The sequence below is a fragment of the Gossypium arboreum genome, chromosome 9, assembly GCF_025698485.1.
Source record: "Gossypium arboreum isolate Shixiya-1 chromosome 9, ASM2569848v2, whole genome shotgun sequence".
Taxonomy (NCBI): domain Eukaryota; kingdom Viridiplantae; phylum Streptophyta; class Magnoliopsida; order Malvales; family Malvaceae; genus Gossypium; species Gossypium arboreum.
The window spans coordinates 29,522,123-29,539,270 of record NC_069078.1 but is presented as its reverse complement, the minus strand read 5'-3'; positions in this window follow the sequence as shown (position 1 = coordinate 29,539,270).

Sequence of the window (17,148 nt, the reverse complement as noted above, 5' to 3'; positions counted from 1 at the left end):
CATAGCTTATTCACTATTTAATTCCATTCCTACGAATTTTGGTGATTTTTCACATTCACGTCACTGCAGTTGGAAGCATCTGTTTTAAGGTAGGTCTTACCTATTTGGTAGTCTCCATGAACCAACTAGTCTAGCCATACATAGGTTCATATATGATCATTTTAACCATGCCAATGGCTGATCATATGACCAACATTCCCATTTCCAAGCCATAGCTACATCATGACACCAAATATATACATACAAACCACAATTATTCTAAGTTCATGTTTCCCTTTTCGAGCCATTTTCGCATGGCCGTACATACTTACATTACAACATATTTAACAAACAAGAGGTAGTCCTATACATGCCATTTCAAGTTCAACCAAAAATTTATACCAAAATGGAGGCTTGATAGTGTGGATGACTTTGACTTCAACGATCCCGAATCCGATTGCTTCAAGCGAAATCTAGAAAACTGAGAGCCAAAGCAACGGGGTAAGCATTTTTATGCTTAGTAAGTCTCAAGGAATATAATCAATTCTAATTACAGCAATACATTCACATAGCCAAATGCATCATTTCATTAATACACATTCTTACTTCACACTTCATCATTGTATAATTTCACAAAGTATCAATCAATTCAATAACTGAAATTCATTAGTCGGTTGAGCGAATGTTGCTCAAACATGTCGACTTTCCAATGCACGTATAACATACCTTATCCTTTGGGCTTTTCGAGTGTACTAATAAGTTCATTACAGCAACCAACACTCACCTCCAGCCCAAGATTCTTGAATATAACCGGATATAATCACGTGCACAAATGCCTTGGTCTTAGCCGGATAGAATAACTTCATACGAATGCCTTGGTCTTAGCCGGATATAGCCACCAGCACAATTGCCTTGGTCTTAACCGGATATAATTTCAGCATAATTGTCTTGAGTTTAGCCGGATATCATTCAATTTCCATGAACACATACATCAATTATCATTGGACATACATAATTCATTTTCGTTACTAAGGCTCAAACGCAATTATAGTCACAAGCATATTCGCCTTGGGACTTAGCCGGGTAGAATTCAAATACTCATGCATACATAATCAATAATCAATACACATCCATACTTTATTTCACACAATTCAAGTAGGGTCACTTCTTGAGGACTTACCTCGAATGTTGTCGAACGGCTTTTTCGGCTATTCGATCACCTTTTCCTTCCCCTTGTCCAATTGTGGCCCTCTTAGCTCTTGAGCTAATTCAAACAAATTCAATTTATTAAAACCTCATTGTGCTTGCTTATGGCGAATATGACAAGGATTTTAAATGGTCATATGGCCACTCTTTAGCTTGAATACACAATGGTCATGCACATTTTATACTACATCAAGCAATTCAATACAATTTATTTGAGCATCAAGGAAATGCTAAGGCCTTCAATAGGCTACCCAAGGCCGAATATTCATGTACATGTTGAGGTCAATTTTGCACTTAATACCTCACAAAAACAGCATGCAATTTACTAATTAATGCTTTGCACATTGTATTAAAACTTATAATATAGCATCAAGCACTTATATGTGTGCTAGGCGAATTGTGCTTGCAATTTCACAAGCATTCTTCCACATTTTCTTCTTTAAACCAATATATTCATCACTTAGTTCATAACCAAACATAATGTGCAATCATATACATGCATATATGAGCATGGCGAATTTTCAAGGTGTCCATAGCCATCCAAAACACAAATTTTTAACTAACATGCAAGAAGCATGAATCATGCTCAAGAATGCATCATGGCGAATATGACAATCATGCTCCTTTTCAATTTCAATCATGATAAAACAAAGAAAACTCAAAATCTTACTCAAGAGTAGACAATCCATCATTGCATGCATCATCATCAAGCTTCACACTTAGCATGCAATGGCTTTATCACTATAACAACTTTGGCCAAATACCATTTCCATGGCATAACAAAGATTTGAGCCATGGCTAACATGCACATCAAGTTAGCAACCAAAATATGCATGAAACTCCCAACACAACCTCATACATACCTTAATCTTGATGCAATTTAGCCAAATCACCTTCTAGATCTCTTCTAAACAAAGGAAATGAAGCAAAATCCTTCTTCCTCTTAGTATTTTCGGCCAAAAGGAGAGAGCAAGCATGAACAAATTTTTTGTTTTCTCCTCTTGGTTGCACTGCAATGGGGTATGCTACTCTCACACACATTTTTTTTCATTCTTTTCTTACCCATGCTTATTGGTTTACTATTTCTCCCTAATGCCCAACAAAACATGTTTCATGACATGTCTAACCCATATCTCTTTGTCATGGCGGCCATTACTTGTAAAAGGGGAATTTGACATACAAGTCCATTATTTTGCATGCATGCTTTAATTAGTCATCACCCTTTCCCTATCGTATTTTCAAAGTTCACTACTAAGTCCTTTCTAGTGGAATTAGCCTTTATAACACTAAATTAATCATCAAAATGTCATACATGAATACACACATATTATAGGCATCGAAATAAATTTTTAAATTATTGTTATGCCTCGGTTTTGTGGTCCCGAAGCCACATTCCGGCTAGGGTCTATTTTGGGCTGTCACAGGAAGTGGCGTGAAGATGGACTCTAAGAGGAGTGTTCAGAAGAGAAAATTAAGGAAAGGATCAAGGGGTTATCAGGGAGAAAAACGAGGAGATGAGAAGGGAGAAGTGATGGAGCCAAATTGAGAATTAGGCATGGAAAATTCAACTATAAGGGCTATAAATAGGGGCTGAATAGAGGGTTGCCAGGCTACTACCGAAATTCTTCTTCACCTTGTTGCCAGAAACCCCTTTCTCTAAAAGCCGAAAACCCTTTTCTTGTCAAGATCCAAAAAGCTGAAAACTCTTTTGTTTTTCTTTCTTTTCTTCCTGCCGATTTCTATTATTCTCTACACAATTTTTTTTGTTTCACTTAGTTGATTTCTTCTTCTACTCTTCTTCTTTAATCTGTACCAAATAAACCTTATTCACCATACTAAGTTTGAAAAGTTGAAAAGCCAAATCTCCCAAGGGCTGAATATTCTTTGACCGAATCTAGTGGAATTAGTATCGAATCTCGAATCTTAGCTATTTGCCGAATTGCTCTTTAGGTGTTTGCGGTTTTGATCTAGGAGTTGATCGTGGTTACTGATTTAAGAAAGGGCTGATCGCGCAAGGTAAGGTTAATGTGAGGTTTCAGTTTTGGTAAGGATATGTATTAAGCATACGATTAATGGAAGGGTGATATCGTTTGTAGCTTTAGACTAAGGGAATCACAACATGCTTGCTTACCAGGTGTGTACATATATTGTACAGACATTATGTATCGGCAAAAGCAGAAATGCCGAAAAGCTAAAATGCCGAAAAGCTGAAATGCCGAAATGCCAAAAAACTGAAAGTTTGGCTACGGTAGTCTTGCGAGTGCGCGAACACTCGTAAGGGGGAGACCGACTGGTTTCCTAAGGCCCACGGGCGATTCTGTGGACTTGGGTTGTGATTTGGCCATATAGGTTGGTATAGGCTAAATGGGCCCGATGGGCTGTTGGGCCCATAATAGGCAAAAACTGAATGTTGATGCTATGTGATAGGAACTTGTATGTGAGCATGAATATGAATGTGACTGGACCTAACGGGCTATATAATGTGACTTGGGGCTAATGAGCGATATACAGGTGATTTAGGCCTAATGGGCCATATGAATATGATTGGGCTTAATGGGCCAGATACAAGTATGTGAAATTGTTTGGGCTTTGTAAGGGGTTTTGGGCCTAGTATATGATATCCACATAAGACTTAATTAATATATTGCGACCGTGGACAAGTCAAAGGGTTAAGGTGTGGCAATGGGTATATGCATGTCTAAGATTGGATCTAGGGAGAGCTTGGTACTTAAGCGGTCTTAATGACTCACCTCCTCTTCTCTGGAATCCTACCTGGTGCATAGTATTCATTCATCTTAGCTCACGGGACTCGTTAACGGGCCAAGGTAAGTGAAAACTGTAATTGTGGGAAAATTACCGAAATGCCCCTAAGGGCAAAAATGACCAAAATACCCCTAGGTGTAGAATGTAAGTTTTATGGATGTGACATGCATACATATGATATTTTGCTTAGGTTGCATATGGGTGGGAATTATGGAACGGGGGACGTATACGAGGATCGCATGGTTGCTTGACAATCGTGGATTCACCGACGGCTTTTAAAGCCCAATATGTAAATGACGGTAGTTCTGGAATCGGGCTACCATGGTGTGTGGGCTGGGTGGGTCGATACTCATATCCCCACATGGTGTGACAAGGGACGGAGCTGGTGCGTAGCGGATGGATAATTTGGATGGTATTGCATTACATGATTGATGAATGATGTTTTTTTTTAATGCTTGTTTTTGTCGAGGGTTGTACACACTGAGTTTGGGAAAACTCACTCGCTCTTTTATTTTATTTTCAGGTGATGCTCAATAGAAGGTTTGATGTTGGAGGGACTCTGGGTGGCTGGCTAGCAAGATAATTTGGACTTAGTTTTTTTAAGCATTTAATTTTTTATTTCTTTTTAAGTGTGTTCAGACCAGATTGTAATAAGGTTTTCAATTACTACTTGAATTATTATTATTATTTTCATTGTAATTACGAGAAGTTGAACATAGATTTCTTAAATTATATTATGTTTTCTACGTTTCCGCAACTAATTTTTTTTAAAAAAATATCAAATGATTTAAACAAGGCTTTCGTAACTAAAAGGTTTCTTTTTTAGTTAATTAGGGTTTTTTTTAAGAAGGGTTTTCAATGAAAACATGGTTTTCTCTAAAACACTTCAATGTAACACGCCAGATTCGGCCATAACGTCTAGGCCGGGTTTGGGGTGTTACAGCGACCGTGGACAAGTCATAGGGTTAAGGTGTGGCAACAGGTATATGCATGTCTAGGATTGGATCTAAGGAGAGGTTGGTACTTAAGCAATCTTAATGACTCACCTCCTCTTCTCTGGAATCCTACCTGGTGCATAGTATTCATTCATCTTAGCTCACAGGATTTGTTAACGGGCCAAGGTAAGTGAAAATTGTAATAATAGGAAAATTATCGAAATGCCCCTAAAGATGAAAATGACTAAAATACCCTTAGGTGTTGAATGTAAGTTTTATGGATGTGACATGCATATCTACTGCATACATATGATATTCTGCTTAGGTTGCATATGGGTTGGGAACTATGGAACGGAGGAAGTATATGAGGATCGTATGGTTACTTGACAATCGTGGATCCACGGCGGCTTTTAAGCCCAAAATGTAAATGACGGTAGTTCCGCAACCGGGCTAACATTGATGTGTCGGTTGGGTGGGTCGATATTTATATCCCCACATAATGTGACGGGGGATGGAGCTGGTGTGTAGCGGATGGATTATTGGGATGGGATTGCATTTCATGTTTGATATATGATGATTTTTGAATGCTTGTTTTTTGTTGAGGGTTGTACACAATGAGTTTATGAAAACTCACCCCCTCTTTTATTTTATTTTCAAGTGATGCTCAGTAGAAGGTTCGATGTTTGGAGGGACACTGGATGGCCAGCTAGCAAGACAACATGGACTTGTGTTTTGTTTTTTTAAAAATAGCATATGAGATTCTATTTTATTAAGTACTTTTTAGTCCAGATTGTAATAAGGCTTCCATTTTGTTATTATTTGGATTACTATTTTTATGGGATGTAATTATAAGAAGTTGAGCATGGTTTCTCAAACTATAGTATGTCTTTTCTACGTTTCTGCAACTAAATTTTTAAAGTGACTTATTTTCTTCAAATCATATATTTTGAACAAGTGATTGAAAGGAGTTTTTTTTTTTTATAATTGAGATTTTTTTTTATTTTAAGAAGGGTTTTCAATGAAAACACGGTTTTTGCTAAAACACTTCAATGTGACACACCGAATCTAGCCATAATGTCCGGGCCGGGGTTGGGGTGTTACACCAGACATGGTCTTACACAAGTTCTAGCATATTTGTGCCATTGCCATGTCCCAGACATGGTCTTCCAGTGACACATCTCGTAGCCGATGCATGTCCCAGACATTCTTACACTGCCTTACGTCTCAAGGTCGAAGCATGTCCCAGATATGTCTTACACTAGCACTCGTCTCAGTGTCGATTCCATGTCCCAGACATGGTCTTACACTAGCTCTCAAAATGTGGCTGATGCATTAGTTCACACAAGTGACCCAAACGTCACGGCATGAATATCTGATTTATTTCCTAAGGTTCAATAAAGAATTTTACTATCTCTATTCTCATCACATTTTCTCATTTCCACAATCAAGAAATTTATGCTATAATAATTTTAGTACAATTCAAATACATATATTATTTATGTAGTTGTACTATTTACATACAACTTACCTTGGATTACAAAATGTGGCGAGTAGTCAATTTAGTCGATTTGCTTAGCTTTCCTTTGGTACAGGTTCAGATTCGGTATTTCTTAATCTATAATAACAAAATGTACTTATTTAATCACTTTATCAACATAGGCACCCAACAATTCATATTTGGGTAAAATGACCAATTTACCCCTAAACTTTTGCAAAATGACCATTTACCCCTAAGCCCGAAAATAGATTTTTATCGAATTTCTTCACATCTTAAGCCCAGTCGAACCCTTTATACTCTTATAACAACTCTAAATTCCCACTATTTCACACACTTATCATCTATTTTACAATTTATGCAAAATAGTACTTTTAGGTGTTTCTGTGACAGCCCAAAATTGACCCTAGTCGGGAAGTGGTTTCGGGACCGCTAAACCGAGTCACCGAAATGTTTGGACGTAATATTTATTGTCTAGAATATGTATATGTGAATGTGTGAAAATTTCAAGTTTCGATTTAGTAAATTTCATGTGAATTTAGTCAATAGGACTTGTGTGACACTTTTGAAATTGGATAGGCTAATCTATAAGGACCTAATAGTGCATGTAATCAAAAGGGAGGACTTGCATGTCAAATTTCCCCCCCTAATTGCTAGTGGCCGGCCATGACAAGGGAGTATGGGCAAAACATGTCATGAAACATGTTGTGTAAGTGTTTCATGTTGGAATAAATAAAATAAGGTGCATGGGTAATAAAAAAATGAAAAAAGATATGTGTGTGAAGGCTTCTCTCCTCCCCATTCTTTGTGAGTTGAAGAAAAGAAAAGAAAAAAAATTTGTTCATCCTTTCATTCTCTCTTGGCGAAAATCCTAAGGAAGAAGGAGGGGTTTTGCTTCATGCTTGGTTTGGAAGAGGATTAGGAGGAGGTTTGGCCATACTTGTATCTAGATTAAGGTATGTTTGAGGTTGTGCCATGAGATTCATGCATGTTTTTAGTTGATAGCTTGATGCTTTTATTAGCCCATGGTTCAAATCTTTGTTATATCATGGGGATGGTATTTGGCCAAGGTGGATTTTGTGTTAATGCCATTGCACGTTAAATATGAAGCTTGCTAATGATACATGTGATGGTGGATTGATGGCTCTTGGACTTTCTTTTTAGCATTTTGAGTAAGACATTAAGTTCTTTGTTTAACCATGACCAAAATCGAAGCGGTATGGTGTTGTGGTGTATTCGCCATGGTATATCCATAAGTATGGTTTATGCATATTGCATGGTAGGTAAGATTTGAGCTTTGGATATATGTTTATATTTGGATAAGCAACTTTGAGATTCGGCTCTAGCATATATATATAGATATACATGTTTGCACATGATGTATTGGTATGACATATATACCATCTCAAGGTATATATTTGCATATGATGATGTTTCGGTTATGAAATAAATGATTGATGCGTATTGAGTTACAATATGGAATGCATTAGTTAGTAAAATGTATGCTGTTTTTGTGTGGTATTAAGTGTATAATTGGCCTCAACATGGACATGCATATTCGGCCACATGAGGGGAATTGGTGTGCATGCATTCGGTTAGAGGCAAGCATATTGATGCCTATTCTTGGCTTAGAAAATTCGGCTAAGGAGAGTACTAACTAATGTGTTGAGTTTGATTCATGATTTCGTACATATGTGACTTTAATGTCTAATGAAAATATGTGGGCTAAGTACCTTGAATTCCTCTTTCAATGCTCAAATGATTAAATCAATTTATTTGTTAAATTAAGCTCAAGAGCAAAGGGAGCTAAATCCGATAAAGGGAAGGAAAAAGTAGTCGAGTAGCCGTTTAAATCGCTCGACCACTTCGAGGTAAGTCTTGAGTAATGACCTTACTTGAATTATATTGAAATGATTTGTCATATTATGGCGAATAGCCGAATGTGCGTAAGGACTACGTTGTAAAGTCAATTGAAATCATGCTCTTTATGTGTGGCTATTGAGCCGAAATTGGAAAGGTTTGATAAATGTTTTGTGTTTGAGCCTTAGTAACGAAAATGAAATATGGATGTGTCGTGCTTATTGATATATGTGTACATGAGCATTTGAATGATGCCCGGGCTAAGTCCCGAAGGCATTTATGCTAGTGATCATATCCGGGCTAAGACCCGAAGGCATTCGTGCGAGTTGTTATATCCGGGCTAAGACCCGAAGGCATTTGTGCAAGTTACCAAATCCGGGTTAAGACCCGAAGGCAATTGTGCTTGTGGATTATATCCAGTTAAATTCCGAAGAAACTCGGTTTGAAGGTGAGCGTTTTGGTGCTGTAATAAATTCAATTAATACGCTCGAAAAAACCCATACGATAAGGTATGTTTACATGTGCATTGGAAAAGTCGATTCGTTTGATATAGTATTCGTTCAATCGACTAACGAACTTTCGGCTCTTAGATAGGTTGATACCTTGTGTGTGTATATATTGATGAAGTGTGAAGTAAGTATGATTATGAGAATGTGTATTACTAAAGTGATTCATTTAGCTATGTGAATGTAATACTTTAGTCAAAGCTGATTTTATTACTTGAGACTTACTAAGCATTAAAATGCTTACCCCGTTGCTTTGGCCCTCTGTTTTATAGATTTTGCTCGTTAGCTTTCGGATTCGGGATCATCGAAGTCGAAGTCATCCATACTATCAAAGCCCTTTTGGTACTCTTTAGTTGAACTCTAGATATGGCATGTATAGGACTACCCTTTGTTGTTTTTCAAGTACTTTTGTGATGTATGTGTGTACGGCCATGCGAAAATGGCTCGTAGAAGTGGAGTATGGCATTAGACCATTTGTGTTTATGTATGTATATATGGTTTCATGATGTGACTATGGACTGGAATGGAAGTGTTGGGCAATGATCAGCCCTTGGAATGGTTAAATATGATCATAGGTAGACCTATGTATGACAAAACTCTAGTTGGTCCATGGAAACCACGAAATAGGTAAAGTTACCTTGAAAACAGATGCTGACAGCAGCAGTGGTGTGAATTTGAAAAATCACTAAAATTTGTAGGAATGGAATTAAATGGATAATAAATTATGTAAATGAACCTTGATGAATCTACTTTCATATGAAAGAAACAAAACGGTCATATGAGTTGTATGTCAAGAGATATTTAGGTTTTCGTGAAACAGGGCCAGAACGGTTTCTGGATTCCCTGTTCCGACTTTGGAAATTCATTGTAAATTAACCAGAGATAATTAGGAGTCAGGAAATATATGTATAGATTCCTCTTTGAGTCTAGTTTCTATAGAAACAAACGGCATCAGTATTGAAGCCCTGTACAGGGAGATATTCAAGTTATAACGCGCGAAGGACAGTGTAGTCGACCCCTGTAACATGGGAGACTTTAACTAATAAACTGTACTAATTGGCCCTACCAAAAATTCTAGCAAAAATATAGTATATGGACATATGAGTCTAATTTCATGAAAAAATTACAAAACTGATTTTCGAGCTTTGGAACTCAAGATATGATTTTTAAGGTGACAGTGATGCAGTAACCAGCTCGTCTGGAAAATTTTTAAATGGACTGTGAAATGATTAAGTTAAGTCTGTGTGCACCTTGTGTTCGACTCGATGAAGCGGACTCGGAGTGCGGGTGTTACAATTTTATTGGTATCAGAGCTATGGTTTGGTCGATTCTAGGACTACCGTAATACGTTTGGGTCTAGCTATACATGCCATTATGTGATTAATTGATAGTGTGGTGATTTCGACATTTGAATTTGTGTTTATTTATAGTAATGGATCCGATCCCAACCGAGCGATAGCGATGATGTGGAGAGTGCGCGCTTTGCTCCGACAAGGGACAACACCAGCGGACTCTCAACCTATTGCTAGCAATCCGAATGATGAGGCTAGGCAAGCCTTTTATAGCGTGATGAATGATTGGTTCAACCAATACATTCGAACTAATCTGTTGTTCCACAACCTCCATTCCCAACAAACATGACCCCGCACCTCTGATTGCCTCTAATAATCGACCAAATAAGGTCAAATAAGCCCCAGTTGATGAATCCGAAAACATAGGGCTACTGAATTTAAAGCTACGGATAGCGGCGATGCCGAGCAAGCTGAATTTTGGTTGGACAACACTATTCGAATTTTCGATGAGCTATCTTGTACACCGATGAATGCCTAAAGTGTACTATCTCCTTGCTACGCGATTCTGCGTACTATTGGTGGAGTACTCGACTTTGTTGTGCCCGAGAGCAAGTAACTTGGGAGTTTTCCAAAGCGAGTTTGGAAAAAGTATATCGATCGAGATTTGTTGATCAAAAGCGGAAGGAATTTCTTGAGCTTAAGCAAGGTTCTATGTCGGTTCTTCGATTACGAGTGAAAATTTGTTAGACTTAGTAGATACGCTCGGGAATGTATTTAAATGCGAGGCTATCATGTATGGCGCCGAGGATGGGCTGAATGAAGATATAAAATGTTTGTTGGCATTCTTGAAATACGAGAGTTTGTAGTACTTGTCGGCGAGCATAGAAAAGAAAAACAAAAAGTTGATGTGGGAACCGGGAGTTTAAGTAAAAGATCCTAGGAAAGTCTCTTCAACAGCATCGAAGAAATTTCGAGATGATGTGGGCTGGTCTAGAGGCACCGGGCCTTTTAGGCGAGATCGTGATCGACCTTTGTGGGTACACGAGGCACTTGATCGCCGGTGTTGGGAATGAGCGTCGAGACGAGCGAGTGTCGACATTGTGGCAAATGGCATTCGGAAGTTGTAGATTCCGTGACCGCTCTGTTACAAGTGCGGATCGGTTGACCACTTCATTAAAGATTGCCCGAGGTTGTGCGAGCAGAATGTAGATCGAGTGGGAAGCGGGCACTACCATCGCTCGAGGTAGACCATCTAGAAATATGGGCAATGCTAGTGGTGGTCAGAGAGGATCTAGAGATGCTACGACCAGATCCGAGGCTCGCGCTCCTGCTAGGGCTTATGCAATATGCACACGCGAGGATGCTTCCTCGCCAGATGTTATTACCGGTACTTTCACTCTCTTTGATACTAATGTGATTGCTTTGATTGACCCTGGTTCTACTCATTCTTATATATGCGAAACCTTAGCATCCAGTAAGACTTTACCTATTGAGTCTATTGAGTTCGTAATTCGGGTGTCAAATCCCTTGGGTTGTTACGTGCTTGTTGACAAAGTGTGTAAGAAATGTCCCTAGTAATTGAGGTTCCGCTTTCCGCGGACCTAATGCTTTTCCGTTTGATGAATTTGATGTTATTCTTGGTTTGGATTGGTTGACCGTGCATGATGCGGTTGTGAATTGCAAAAGCAAGACTATTGATTTGAGGTGCTAAATAACGAGATAATCCGAGTTGAGTCTACGGACTTAAAGGGTTGCCGGTGTAATATCGCAATGTTGGCCCGAAATATGTAAGAAAGGGTGCGAAGCATACCTTGCGTATGTATGATGACAAGGAATTGGAAAAGAAACCCGAATCTGTGCGGTGGTTTGTGAATACGGATGTTTTTCGAAGAATTACGGGTTTACCATTCGGGAAGTAGAGTTTGGTATTGAGCTTGTACAGGACTACGCCAATTTCGATAGCTCCGTGATCGTATGGCACCAACCGAGTTGAAGGAGTTGAAAGCTCGGTTGCAAGAATTGACGGATAGAGGTTTCGCCGACCAAGTTTTTCACCTTGGGGTGCACTGTGTTGTTTGTGAAAAGAAGGATGAACCATGAGGTTGTGCATCGACTATCGTCGACAATAAAGTGACAATAAAGAACAAATATCCGTTACGCGTATCGATGATTTGTTCGATCAATTGAAGGAGCCTCGGTGTTCTCAAAATAGATTTGAGATCGGGCTATTATCGATTCTTGAATTCGAGATTCGGACATACCCAAAAGCGCCTTGAGCGAGATATGGTCACTCGAGTTCTTAGTGATGCCGTTTGGGCTCACTAATGCCCTACGGTATTTATGGATTTGATGAATCGGATCTTGGACCATATTTGGATCGGTTCGTAGTTGTGTTCATTGATGACATCTTGGTCTATTCAAGAGATGAGACCGAATATGCGAGCACCGAGATTAGTGTTGCAAATTTTACGGGATAAGCGGTTATATGCTAAGTTCAGCAAGTGTGAGTTACGGTTAGAGAGGTTAGCTTCTTGGGTCATGTGGTATCGCATCGGGTATTCGAGTCGACCGAGCAAAATTTCAGCCATACTTAGCTGGAAGCCTCATAGAAATATTCTTGAGGTTCGGAGCTTTTTGGGACTTGCGGTTACTACCGACGGTTTGTAAAAGGATTCTCGATGATAGCCACACCCATGATGAAACCGCTTGTAAAGATGTCAAGTTTGAATGGACGGAAAAGTGTCGGAAAAGTTTCGATCAATTGAAAACTCATTTGACGGAAGCTCCAGATTAGTGCGGCCGAATCGGCAAAGAGTTTGTCATCTATAGTGGCGCCTCCCTACTTGGGTTAGGTTGCGTATTGATGCAAGAAGGTCGAGTTGTGGCCTATCGTCGAGACAATTAAAGCCACATGAGAAAAATTATCCGACCCATGATCTCGAATTGGTCGCCATCGTATTCGCCTTAAAGATATGGCGACATTACTTATTTGGTGAGAAGTGCCATGTGTATTCGGATCACAAAAGTCTCAAATATTTGATGACTCAAAGAGACTTGAATCTGCGACAAAGACGTTGGCTCGAGTTGTTGAAAGATTATAAGCTGGTCATTGATTATCACCCGGGAAAGGCTAATGTGGTTGCGGACGCCTTAAGCCGAAAATCACTGTTCGCTTTGCAAGCAATGAATGTACACTTATGCATTCTACCCGACAATGTGTTAGTAGTGAATTAAAAGCCAAACCATTATTGATTCATCAAATTCGTGAAGCTCGAGAAAGTCGATGATGAATTGGTTGCAAAAGCAATTTGAGTGTGTTAGAACAAGGAATCGGAGTTTCAAATTGATGATGATGATTGTTTGAGGTTCGAAGTCGTTTGTGTGTTCCAAGGAATTGAAACTTATTTCGATGATTCTGAACGAAGCCCATTGTAGCCGAATGTCAATTCACCCAGGAAGTACGAAGATGTATAATGATTTGAAACGTCGGTTTTGGTGGCATGGTATGAAACGAGACATCTCCGACTTTGTTTCAAGATGTTTAATATGTCAACAAGTGAAAGCGAACATCAAGTGCCTTGAGGATTACTTGACCGATCAAGATACGAGTGGAAATGGGATCGAGTCACAATGGACTTTGTGTATGCGGACCGCCATTGTCCGCAAGTAAGAAGGATGCGATTTGGGTTGTTGTTGATAGATCGACTAAGTCGGCTCACTTTATCCCGTCGTCTGAATTTTTCATTGGATAAACTATTTGAATTGTACGTTTCTCAAATTGTGAGATTACACGAGTACCGATTTACTGTTGTGTTGGATAGAGATCCAGAGACTCACCTCGCGATTTTGGAAGAAATTGCAAGAAGCTTTGGGTACCAAGTTGCATTTCAGCCGCCTTTCACCCCCAAACCGATGGTCAATCCGGCGGATAATTCGAGATACTTGAGGATATGTTGAGATGTTGCATCCTCGAGTTTAGTGGTTCATGGGAGCGGTACTTACCTTTGATTGAATTCGCACAACAATAGTTTTCAATCAAGTATTAAGATGGCACCTTACGAGGCTTTGTACGATCGTAAATGTCGTACACCATTGTTTTGGACCGAGCTCGGTGAAAGTAAAATTTTGGAGTTGATTTGATTAAAGATGCTGAGCAGAAAGTAAAGGTACTCGTGAAAGTCGAAAGCGACCACAGATCGTCGTAAATCGTGACGCGGATTTGAAGCGAAAAGACATTGAGTATCGGTGGGAGATAAAGTGTTTCTTAAAGTTTCGCCTTGGAAAAACATACTCAGATTTGGCCGTAAAGGCAAATTGAGTCCGAGGTTCATCGGGCCATATGAAGTCGTCGAACGAGTCGGTCCAGTTGTATATCGTTTGATTTTGCCCCCTGAACTCGAAAAGATTCACGACGTCTTTCATGTTTCGATGCTTCGACGCTATAGATCTGATCCATCGCACGTAATTAGTCCATCAGAGGTTTAAATTCAAGCCGATATGAGTTATGAAGAAGAACCGATTCGTATCCTAGCTCATGAAGTGAAGGAGTTGCGAAACAAAAGGGTTCCGCTAGTGAAAGTGTTATGGCTCAAACACGGGATAGAAGAAGCTACACAGGAACACGAGAACTCTATAAAGAGCGATACCCAAACCTATTTACCAGTAAGATTTTCAGGGACGAAAATTTCTTAAGTGGGGGAGAGTTGTGACAGGCCAAAATTGACCCTAGTCGGGAAGTGGTTTCGGGACCGCTAAACCGAGTCACCGAAATGTTTGGACGTAATATTTATTGTCTAGAATATGTATATGTGAATGTGTGAAAATTTCAATTTTCGATTTAGTAAATTTCATGTGAATTTAGTCAATAAGACTTGTGTGACACTTTTGAAATGTGATAGGCTAATCTATAAGGACCTAATAGTGCATGTAATCAAAAGGGAGGACTTGCATGTCAAATTCCCCCTAATTGCTAGTGGTAGGCCATGACAAGGGAGTATGGGCAAAACATGTCATGAAACATGTTGTGTAAGTGTTTCATGTTGGAATAAATAAAATAAGGTGCATGGGTAATAAAAAAATGAAAAAAAAAATGTGTGTGAAGGCTTCTCTCCCTCCCCATTGCCGTGAGTTGAAGAAAAGAAAAGAAAAAAATTTGTTCATCCTTTCATTCTCTCTTGGCGAAAATCCTAAGGAAGAAGGAGGGGGTTTTTGCTTCATGCTTGGTTTGGAAGAGGATTAGGAGGAGGTTTGGCCATACTTGTATCTAGATTAATGTATGTTTGAGGTTGTGCCATGAGATTCATGCATGTTTTTAGTTGATAGCTTGATGCTTTTATTAGCCCATGGTTCAAATCTTTGTTATATCATGGGGATGGTATTTGGCCAAGGTGGATTTTGTGTTAATGCCATTGCATGTTAAATATGAAGCTTGCTAATGATACATGTGATGGTGGATTGATGGCTCTTGGACTTTCTTTTTAGCATTTTTGAGTAAGACATTAAGTTCTTTGTTTAACCATGACCAAAATCAAAAGCGGTATGGTGTTGTGGTGTATTCGCCATGGTATATCCATAAGTATGGTTTATGCATATTGCATGGTAGGTAAGATTTAAGCTTTGGATATATGTTTATATTTGGATAAGCAACTTTGAGATTCGGCTCTAGCATATATATATATAGATATACATGTTTGCACATGATGTATTGGTATGACATATATACCATCTCAAGGTATATATTTGCATATGATGATGTTTCGGTTATGAAATAAATGATTGATGCGTATTGAGTTACAATATGGAATGTGTTAGTTAGTAAAATGTATGCTGTTTTTGTGTGGTATTAAGTGTATAATTAGCCTCAACATGGACATGCATATTCGGCCACATGAGGGCAATTGGTGTGCATGCATTCGGTTAGAGGCAAGCATAGTGATGCCTATTCTTGGCTTAGAAAATTCGGCTAAGGAGAGTACTAACTAATGTGTTGAGTTTGATTCATGATTTCCGTACATATGTGACTTTAATGTCTAATGAAAATATGTGGGCTAAGTACCTTGAATTCCTCTTTCGATGCTCAAATGATTAAATCAATTTATTTGTTAAATTAAGCTCAAGAGCAAAGGGGAGCTAAATCCGATAAAGGGAAGGAAAAAGTAGTCGAGTAGCCGTCGAAATCGCTCGACCACGTCCGAGGTAAGTCTTGATAATGACCCTACTTGAATTATATTGAAATGATTTGTCATATTATGGCGAATAGCCGAATGTGCGTAAGGACTACGTTGTAAAGTCAATTGAAATCATGCTCTTTATGTGTGGCTATTGAGCCGAAATTGGAAAGGTTTGATAAATGTTTTGTGTTTGAGCCTTAGTAACGAAAATGAAATATGGATGTGTCGTGCTTATTGATATATGTGTACATGAGCATTTGAATGATACCCGGGCTAAGTCCCGAAGGCATTTATGCTAGTGATCATATCCGGGCTAAGACCCGAAGGCATTCGTGCGAGTTGTTATATCCGGGCTAAGACCCGAAGGCATTTGTGCAAGTTACCAAATCCGGGTTAAGACCCGAAGGCAAATGTGCTTGTGGATTATATCCGGCTAAATTCTGAAGAAACTCGGTTTGAAGGTGAGCGTTTTGGTGCTGTAATAAATTCAATTAATACGCTCGAAAAAACCCATATGATAAGGTATGTTTACATGTGCATCAGAAAAGTCGATTCGTTTGATATAGTATTCGTTCAATCGACTAACGAACTTTCGGCTCTTAGATAGGTTGATACCTTGTGTGTGTATATATTGATGAAGTGTGAAGTAAGTATGATTATGAGAATGTGTATTACTAAAGTGATTCATTTAGCTATGTGAATGTAATACTTTAGTCAAAGCTGATTTTATTACTTGAGACTTACTAAGCATTAAAATGCTTACCCCGTTGCTTTTGCTCTCTGTTTTATAAATTTTGCTCGTTAGCTATCGGATCCGGGATCATCAAGTGAAGTCATCCACACTATCAAAGCCCTTTTGGTACTCTTTAGTTGAACTCTAGATATGGCATGTATAGGACTACCCTTTGTTGTTTTTCAAGTACTTTTGTGATGTATGTGTGT